Below are 10,013 nucleotides of genomic sequence, written 5' to 3' on the forward strand. Positions count from 1 at the left end.
GGACCCGAAGAAGACCGACTCTGTGGGACCTAACCGGTTGCTGGGATTCGTGCGGCAGAAGGCGGTCCCGGATGTATTCTGGTCCAATGCCATGAAGGGCTTTATAGGTCATAACCAACACTTTGAATTGTGACCGGAAACTGATCGGCAACCAATGCAGACTGCGGAGTGTTGGTGTAACATGGGCATACCTGGGGAAGCCCATGATTGCTCTCGCAGCTGCATTCTGCACAATCTGAAGTTTCCGAACATTTTTCACTTATTCTTCGTGGTGTCTCTGAATCAAGAAGTTCATGCAAGATAGTAAAACAATATCAACAAGGTGAAATAGTTTTAGAAAGAGGAATAAGTGAAAATACCTTCAGGCCGAGGTAGAGGATTGATCAACAAGTACAGGTATAGGATAAGTTTTAAGTCATTTATTGCTAAAACAGATGCCATCTATTACTAAGTCAAAAGCGTCAGATATTTTAAATTTTGGCTCATGTTCTGTATAGATAGGAGACTCTACTCTTTAACCAGAATCTTCATATCTATTATTCTGTTAACAAGGATTTCGATGTTGCTCAGATGACACTATAGGTCACAATACTTTGTAAGATCATGGACAATTCTAAAGAATTTGCAAACTTTCACCACTGTATGATGATTACTGTACTCATTGTGATTGGAAAGACTGATGCTGAAGGGAATGGAATAATGGAATATACGGTGGATAGGAAATATGAATAAACCAAAGGAATTTCCACCAGCATGATGCAGTGATTCTGGAAACGTTTGATATAACCATCCCTTTCTGTAGAAGGGATACAGAAGAACAAGTGGGTTGAATATGCAAGTGAATGCATAAATGTCATAACATCATTTGCTCTCATTTCAATAGTTACACTGCAAATTATTGACCAGGTTTTAATAGTCCTGTCATCCTCAGCTTACAGGGATATAGAAAAAATTGAGGTGAATAAAAATATGCAACTTCAGCAACAGAGTGGTCAATGCCTGGAATGTACTACCTGACTTTGGTTTCTTCCTCAAACTCCCAAAGCTTTAACCTAGACTGTCTAGTGTTGACCTCACCCCATTTCTAAGAGGTCTGTAAGGGGCGTGCATAAGTGCACCAACGTGCTTACCGTCCCTGTCCTAATATACCCATGTATTCTTAACCATCTCCTGTATTCATAACCATGTTTTTACATGTTATAAACAATTATGTTTATACTTTTTTTGTAATTTTATATATGCTTGACAAATAATAACAAACAAACAAATACAATTGAGATAGGACAAATCACTGAAAAACTATCATCACATTGTTTTTATATGGCAGAAGTGAATGGAAAACTCACAGTGGCATCAATAATCTTGAACCACATACTGCCAGAGAGGGTCCACAACTTGGGCGGCCTCCTCGATCCACAGCTTACATTAGAGAACCATCTTTCAGCTGTGGCGAGGGGGACGTTTGCCCAGGTTCGCCAGGTGCACCAGTTGCGGCCCTACCTGGACCGGGACTCATTGCTCACAGTCGCTCATGCCCTCATCACCTCGAGGCTTGACTACTGTAAAGCTCTCTACATGGGGCTACCTTTGAAAAGTGTTCAGAAACTTCAGATCGTGCAGAATGCAGCTGCGAGAGCAATCATGGGCTTTGCTAAATACGCTCATGTTACTCCAACACTCTGCAGTCTGCATTGGTTGCCAATCGGTTTCCGGTCACAATTCAAAGTGTTGGGGGTTTTTTGTTTTTTTGTTTTTGTTTTATTTTATTTTATTTTATTTTATTTGGCCTTCTCTGGGTCCCGTCGACTAAACAATGTCGTCTGGCGGGACCCAGGGGAAGAGCCTTCTCTGTGGCGGCCCCGACTCTCTGGAACCAACTCCCCCCAGATATCAGAGTAGCCTCCACCCTCCTTGCCTTTCGCAAGCTCCTTAAAACCCACCTCTGTCATCAGGCATGGGGGAATTGAAACTTTCCCTTCCCCCTTAGGCTTATAGAATTTATACATGGTGTTCTGTCTGGGTTCCCCCAGACCTCAACACCAACTGGAAAAAACAGCCAGACATTCTGGTAAAAGCAAAAGTACTTTATAGCTGGAAAAAATAAACACAGAGGAAAACCTGTTCTTCCCAACAGACAGGCTATAATACTTTACAGCAGAGTCCTGATGTCCAGACAATACAGCAAGCTTCTTGCTGGCACACCCACCCCAAGGTTTCAGTAGTCAAAGGCACAAACCAGGATTCCAAGACGCCAAAGTTCACAGCCAGGTCCCAAGACTCTCAAAGATAAAACTCCACAAGCCAGGAAGGGTGGGTCTGCCTTTTAGCCTTTCCAAAGAGCACCACACCCAAACCCAGCTGTTGCCTCTTTAATGCTGAAAGTACCTAGCCAATTGGTCCCTTCGCTGTGTAGCTCTTCTCTGTCGCAGATCAATTATGGCTTGTGCATTTTCCTCTAAGGAATCCAGGCTGCTTGCTGGGGAGAGTTCCCTCTGGGGGGACTCTGGCTGTCCTCCCTCTTCTTCAGCCTGGGATTCCTCCTCCTCGTCTGCCTGCACCTCCTGTTCCTCATCCTCTCCCTCTGAGCTGGAAACCGACAGAAGATCAGCCGTTCCCTGAGGGGCCTCAGACGGAACCACAACACATGGTATGTTTGTATGTATGATTGGTTCTTTAAATTGGGGTTTTTTAGATTATTTTTAATATTAGATTTGTTTACATTGTCTTTTTTATTGTTGTTAGCCGCCCCGAGTCTTCGGAGAGGGGAGGGATACAAATCTAATAGATAAAATAAATAAATAAATAAAATAAAAGCCTGAACTTCAATCCTTGCATGGCAGCTTTAAAACACTGGAGCAAGATCTCTTAAACTGCTGACTGAGATCATATTCAAAATCCATCCATCCACCCATCCATCTCTGTTCATAAAGTCCTTGAAATAGCACTACTATGAATTTGCAGCATATCGCCATAGCTACTGTGTGGTGAATTCAGGCATCACCTCCAATCTGTACAAAATACAGTGGATGCTAAAAAATATTTCCCATCTATTATATTAGTTTCATAACCATCCTTAAAAGTTAATTAATATACTTTATTTCTGCAGGAGGGAAGTTTCGCATTTGCTCAGCTACCGTAAGGAAGTAGCACAGCATTATAACGTTATGGATAAATGGGAGTGTTAACAATCCTAAGAAATAATTTAATGGAGCTTTTAGATTAAAACTGCTTAATGTGTTGGGAAAATGGGACAAAGCAGTTTGATCATGAATAAATGTAATCATGAATAAAATTTAAGTATTTAAATATTTAAAATTTCTACATTGGTATATTTATGCCAATCATACTTGATTAATCAACTTTTAAAACGTGTAGTGCAATCTTTCCACCTTAACTTTGGGCAGCTAGCTAACTTGGGGGTGGGGGTGGTCAAAAAACCAGACTCTGGTATCTTCCTCTTCCCCATCCCCAGCAATTGGCACCTGAAAAAACCGACTCAGTTTACCAAATAACAGGGAGCCTTGCAAACATGTAATTTTATTAGATACATATTCTGTATTTCCTTCAGAAGTTGAAGGTGGAATACATAATGTTCTTTCATTTTACTCCATATCAGCATCTTGAGAATATGTGACTAGCTCAGAATCACCCAGTGAATTTCTATGATTATGTTGTGGTTAGCTCTGGCCCAGCTCCTGCCCCAAGGAATGTGGAGGTGGGTGTGGGGGAGACATCCACATGCCGCAGGCCTGTTTTGCTCCCAGTGGAATCTGTCGATGAAGTCTCCTCTGACCAAGGAGGTGTGAGTGACAGGGAGGAGGGGAGTTTGGCAGACAGCCCAGGAGGAGATCAATCATCTGTATCATCCCTGGATTCTGAACAATAATTAATGACACATCCACGCATGCGTAGAGTGATGCATAGGAGACAACAACTGAAGGATTATTACAAGAGAAAATGAGGCCACCTGTGGTTGGTGCTGCTGTAATTAGTGCTACAGATAAAAGCGCAGCCTGGTGTTTTAGCCTTGTGGCAGTTTATCTGATTCATTGTTTTGTCAAGATCGTGGTTTTTGTGCTGTTCAAGATTGTGTGTGGACTCTCTGGACTTTAGAATTGGACTCAATTTTCCAGTTATTTGGTGGGCAATTGGATTGCATTTAACCTGTGCCTTGTGTGTACCAGAAAATCCCTTTGACATTTAAAAAGGGAGCTGTTTCTGTTTTTCTGTTTATAAAAACTTTTGGGTTTTTCTTTTATCGTGTGGTGTGTGTCTTCCTGGACTAATTACCCTGTAATTATGGGCGGTTGAGACATGTCGGCAGAACAGATTATGGTGGACTTGAACTTGCATCTCCGCTGTGCCAGTCCAGCTCCTCAAATGCTATTATCACTGATTCTGTTTATGTGGCACTCTGAGCCCAATTTTATAGCTAATGGGTTAATAAATGGCAGTGATGGCAAACCTATGGCATGGGTGCAACAGGTGGCATGCAAAGCCATATCTGCTAGCATGCGAGCCATTGCCCTAGCTCAGTTCCAATATCCATGTATGTGCCAGCCAGCTGATTTCTGGCTTGCACAGAGGCTCTTGGAGGGTGTTTTTGGCTTCCAGAGAGCCTCTGGGGAGGATGGGGAAGTTGGACCAGAATACCTTCGGGATCACCTTCTGCCGTACGAATCCCAGCGACGGGTTAGGTCCCACAGAGTTGGCCTTCTCCAGGTCCCGTCGACTAAGCAATGCCATCTGGCGGGACCAAGAAGAGCCTTCTCTGTGGTGGCCCCGGCCCTCTGGAATCAACTCCCCCCAGAGATTAGAACTGCCCCCACCCTCCTTGCCTTTCTCAAGCTCCTAAAAACCCAGCTATGCTGCCAGGCTTGGGGAAGTTGATATTCTCCGTAGCTACTATGATTTATGTATGGTTTGCTTGGGTTTTGTGGTTAATTTTTATAAGGGTTTTAATCTGTTTTTAATATTGGATTTGTACATTGTGTATTGTGTTGTGAGCCACCCCGAGTCTTCGGAGAGGGGCGGCATACAAATCTAATAAATTCTTCTTCTTCTTCTTCTTCTTCTTCTTCTTCTTCTTCTTCTTCTTCTTCTTCTTCTTCTTCTTTTTCTTCTTCTTCTTCTTCTTCTTCTTCTTCTTATTATTATTATTATTATTATTATTATGGGGGAGGGCGTTTTTACTCTCCCCTGGCTCCAGCGAAGCCTTTGGAGCCTACGGAGGGCAAAACACGAGCCTACTGGGCCCACCTGAAGTTGGGAAACAGGTCATTTTCGGCCTTCAGGGGGCCTCTGGAGGATGATGGAAGCTGTTTTCACCCTCCCCAGGCATTGAATTACGTGTGTGGGCACTCGTACATGAGTGAAAGTGCACACACACACTCTTTCGTCACCCAAGGAAAAAAAGGTTCGCTATCACTGGTCTATGGCATCAGTTCAAAAATGAGATTGAGCAAACATCATAAGGTTTTTTCTCACCTCAAGAGGGAAATTTGTTTACTAAACATACAGTATATCTTGGCCAATGTCTCAATCTAGCCATAGGATGGGTTGGAGGCTTGCTCTTCAGGCCAACAAACTACGGAATCAGTGCACAAATTCGAACACACTTTCTTGAGATCTTTGACAGAAGCCTATGGACTATCTGAAATGTATACCTAACTAACCAGCTTAAGATCTTAGCTGCCATTGACCACATTAAAATTGTCTTGCAAATTCAGTGGGTTTCTGGTCTTAGCTTTTCTGCAGAACCCCAAAGTCAAAGCTTGCTAGTTTCAGAGAATGCATCTGGCAGGCTCAACTAGCTGAGAAAGTTGACCTAGCAGTGTACCTACAGAAGATGTCCTTGAAGACACCAGTACTGTTGCTGAGTGAGTGGCCCAGTAGGTGGTGGTCTCTCTTTGCTCGCTCAGATCCACAATATCTCTGCCTTTCTATTCCTGCAGAAATGAAGGCTGCATCCTGTGTTTAGGACACAATCTCCAAAGCAACCAGCAACAATTGAGTGATGTCACAGGGCTGGCCTTTGCCATGGGCTCAGTCTGGAAAAGTCTTGGCTGTCAGCAAAAATAATTCCTTTCGAAGTATCTAAGATCAGAATTTTAGACAAAGGAAACAGAAGGCACATTTTAAAATATACAGTACTTTTAGACCTTAGCTTTATATAGAATTCTTTTCTTTGTTTGCTTCTGTGGTATGAATGCTATTGAGCATCTGAAGGTCAACTTGTATGGTTGGTGGTTTTGTCTACATTATATATTTATTCAGAAACAAGAGCTGCTTCAGCTGTTTCATTACACTGTGTCTGGAGCCAATTTCCTCAATTTTCCTCAAATAAATCTTGAGGGGAGCAGGGTCTCTACATTTTTCTTACCATAGTCTTCCAAAGCTGATTGAGGATTGCAGCTCCACCCTAGTATGTTTCAATCTGTCAAAGACCTTGGAGTACTCATATCCAATGACCTAAAACCTAGAGCCCACTGCAACAACAACCTAATCCTTTGCAGCTTCTTCTCTGGTAATTTTGAACTGCTAACAAGAGCTTACAAAACATTTGTCAGACCAATCCTAGAATACAGCTCGCCTGTATGGAACCCACATTGCATATCTGACATCGACACAATTGAGAGAGTCCAGAAATATGTCACAAGAAGAGTCCTTCACTCCTCTTCTCACAACAAAATACCTTACTCCGCCAGACTTGAAATTCTTGGTTTAGACAATTTACAACTCCGTTGTTTCTGTTCCGACTTAATTATAGTTCATAAAATCATATACCAAAATGTCCTACCTGTTAATGACTACTTCACCTTCAACCACAACAACACGCGAGCACGAAATCGATTTAAACTAAATGTCAACCGCTCCAAACGTGACTGCCAAAAATCCGACTTCAGCAACAGAGTAATCAACGCCTGGAATGCACTACCTGATTCTGTGGTTTCTACTCCTAACCCCAAAACCTTTAACCTTAGACTATCTACAATTGACCTCTCCCCCTTTCTAAGAGGTCTGTAAGGAGCGTGCATAAGTGCACCACTGTGCCTACTGTCCCTGTCCTATTGTCTTCTTTTGTGACTTTTTATCATTACTTATCTAATGTTTTATTTGTACAAATTATCACCCTATAATTGTTTGACAAAAAAATAAAATAAATAAAATAAAATAAAATAAAAATAAATAAAATAAATAAAATAATAAAATAAAATAAAATAAAATAAAATAATAAAATAAAATAAAATAAAATAATAAAATAAAATAAAATAAAATAAAATAAAATAAAATAAATAATAAAGTAAAATAAAATAAAAAATAATAAAATAAATAAATACATGACAGAGTATCAATCTTTTCTACACAACCTTTGAAATTGTGGAGGATGAAGTCCCAGTTCATCTGGAGCAGACTTTTTCAAACCTGATTCTTAATTCTCTCTCATAATTCTCCAGAAATCATGCTGAAATCCACACATCTTAAAGTTGCCAAATCACTGATCTGATGGTTGCCACATTGGGAATTGCAGCAGGAGGCAGCATCTAACTATCGTAGGCTGATCTCAGAAACCTGGTTATTGAGAGAACACAAGAAAACGTCAGGCTCTAAGCCTAGAGCAGTGATGGCAAACCTATGGTACGTGTGCCACGGGGGGCACACGGAGTCATTTCTGCCGGCACGCAAGCCGTTGCCCTAATTAATCTGCAGTGCAGATGTGAGCATTGGCAAGCTGATTTTCAGCTTGTGTAGAGGCTCTGGAAAGGCTTTTTTAGCCTCCGGAAGGCCTCCAGGGGGAGCCATTTTTGTCTATATGCCTCTGTAGCCTGGGGAGGGCAAAAAATGGGCCTACGAGGCCCACCTGAAGTCGAGAAACGTGTGAATGGGGGGATTGTGCGTTCATGCACAGCGGGTGGGGCAGCACAGGGAGAACACACAGGCATGTGCAGAGGGCATTGAATTATGGGTATGGGCACTCGCATGGGCACAATAGCGTGCAAACATATGCTTTTGGCACCTGAGGGAAAAAAGGTTTGCCATCACTGGCCTACTTTTTTTTTTTAAGTCTGGGAAACCCAGACTATGCCACTTCTGTAATTTTCCTTAATGTACTGATGTGTCCAAAGTTGATCTTGTCCTTTTAACAACGGCCTCCACCATTCTTCTACATTGCTGTTGATTGATTATAGATGCTGGCTTGTTTTAGCAGGGGTGACCATGTTGGAGGTGATCCTGTGGGATTACATATTCTTAACATCTGCTTCTGGTGTTATTCATTCATCTGTCCCAGGACCAGAGTTGGGTTCCTACCGGTTCGGACCAGTTCTATAGAACTGTTAGTAACATGGTGGCGTCTGCGCATCTTGAGCACAGCAGTCTCTTCTCTTTTCTCTTCACAATAATGAAACATGGAGAAAAACGACAGGGAATAGATTGACTCCTCTGTAGCTGTACAGACTTATATGGTGGTACCTCTACTTACAAACTTAATTCGTTCTGTGACCAGGTTCTTAAGTAGAAAAGTTTGTAAGCAGAAGCAATTTTTCCCATAGGAATCAATGTAAAAGCAAATAACGTGTGCGATTGGGGAAACCACAGGGAGGGTGGAGGTCCTGTTTCCTCTGAGGAGATTCCTAGAAAGGCCCCACGGAGATTTCTCCCCACCTTTTATAGCCCTGTTTCCTCTGAGGAGATTCCTAGAGAGGCCCCACAGAGGCTTCTCCCTACCTTTTCCAGCCCAGGAGATTCCTAGAAAGGCCCCATGGGGGCTTCTCCCTACCTTTTCTGGCCCTGTTTCCTCCCAGGAGATTCCTAGAGAGGCCCCACAGAGGCCTCTCCCCACCTTTTCCGGCCCTGTTTCCTCCCAGGAGATTCCTAGAGGGGCCCCAGGGAGACTTCTCCCTGCCTTTTCCGGTTACAGTTTCGGAGGCTCAGGTTTGTGAGTGGAAAATGGTTCTTGAGAAGATGCAAAAAAATCTTGAACACTCGGTTCTTATCTAGAAAAGTTTGGAAGTTGAGGCATTTGAAGGTAGAGGTACCACTGTATATAGTATTTTTAAAAATTCAGGGAACAGACAAAACTTTCTAGTCTGCTTCACCTGCAGAGCTACTTGGTAAATTTAGGCTGTAAAATTAATTAACCTAGATAATAGAAATTGTTCATTTTCAGCTGAGATGCATGATTTCACTGACTTCAAAATGCAGTATTTGTTGTGTTGGATGCCTTCCTGATCATTCTGCTGAGTGGGATCCTGGCCCTAAAATTCTGTTGTAATGGTATTTTCCCATTACGGCATTACAGTAATAGATCTTCCTAAGAAACCTTGTCTTCCCAATTTGCTTATTGTTAACCTTCAGGTTTGAGCTGGAAAGCGGTTATGGAACAGTTAGCGATGTTCAGAGTCGCCGGAGGCATTGAAGGAGGTTGTGTTTTGACATTATCAATGCACACAATTAGCTTCACAAGTGACCCACCTGACACCTCTTGTGTAGAAGTGGGCCTCTCCCTTTGATCAGGATGACAAGGAGGGGGAGAGGCACTTTAAGTATGCTTCACACAAGAGTTTAATATGCCCAGTAGGGGTGAAGGTGTAGTTTTATCCTGCAGGTCTATGAGTGAGTGTTTCACATTCTCCTAAAATGCATTTTGTTATCCCTGCCTCCATTCTGTACTTTTTGCCATTTTGGTGCTGGAGATTGAACCTGAAAGTGTACGTATCAAATTGCACCGATCAAACCAAGCTACCATTTAAAACAAGAAAGAAAAAAACCTATCCTTTCTTGTTTTAAATGGAACCTTGGTTTGATTTGTGATTCAGGCAAGTTTCAAATTGCTGCATCCCAGTCACTTTAACTATTATTTATTGGTTTATGACAGCAGCAGTTGGAGGCCTCAGATGAGTCACTGAAAAATTGTAATAATGTGATTTTTTAAAATCCCTGAATAATAGGAATAGAAGAGGCATTATGACCCTGTTTTATATCATACAGTGATACCTCGTCTTACAAACGTC

The sequence above is a fragment of the Erythrolamprus reginae genome, chromosome 6, assembly GCF_031021105.1.
Source record: "Erythrolamprus reginae isolate rEryReg1 chromosome 6, rEryReg1.hap1, whole genome shotgun sequence".
Taxonomy (NCBI): Eukaryota; Metazoa; Chordata; class Lepidosauria; order Squamata; family Dipsadidae; genus Erythrolamprus; species Erythrolamprus reginae.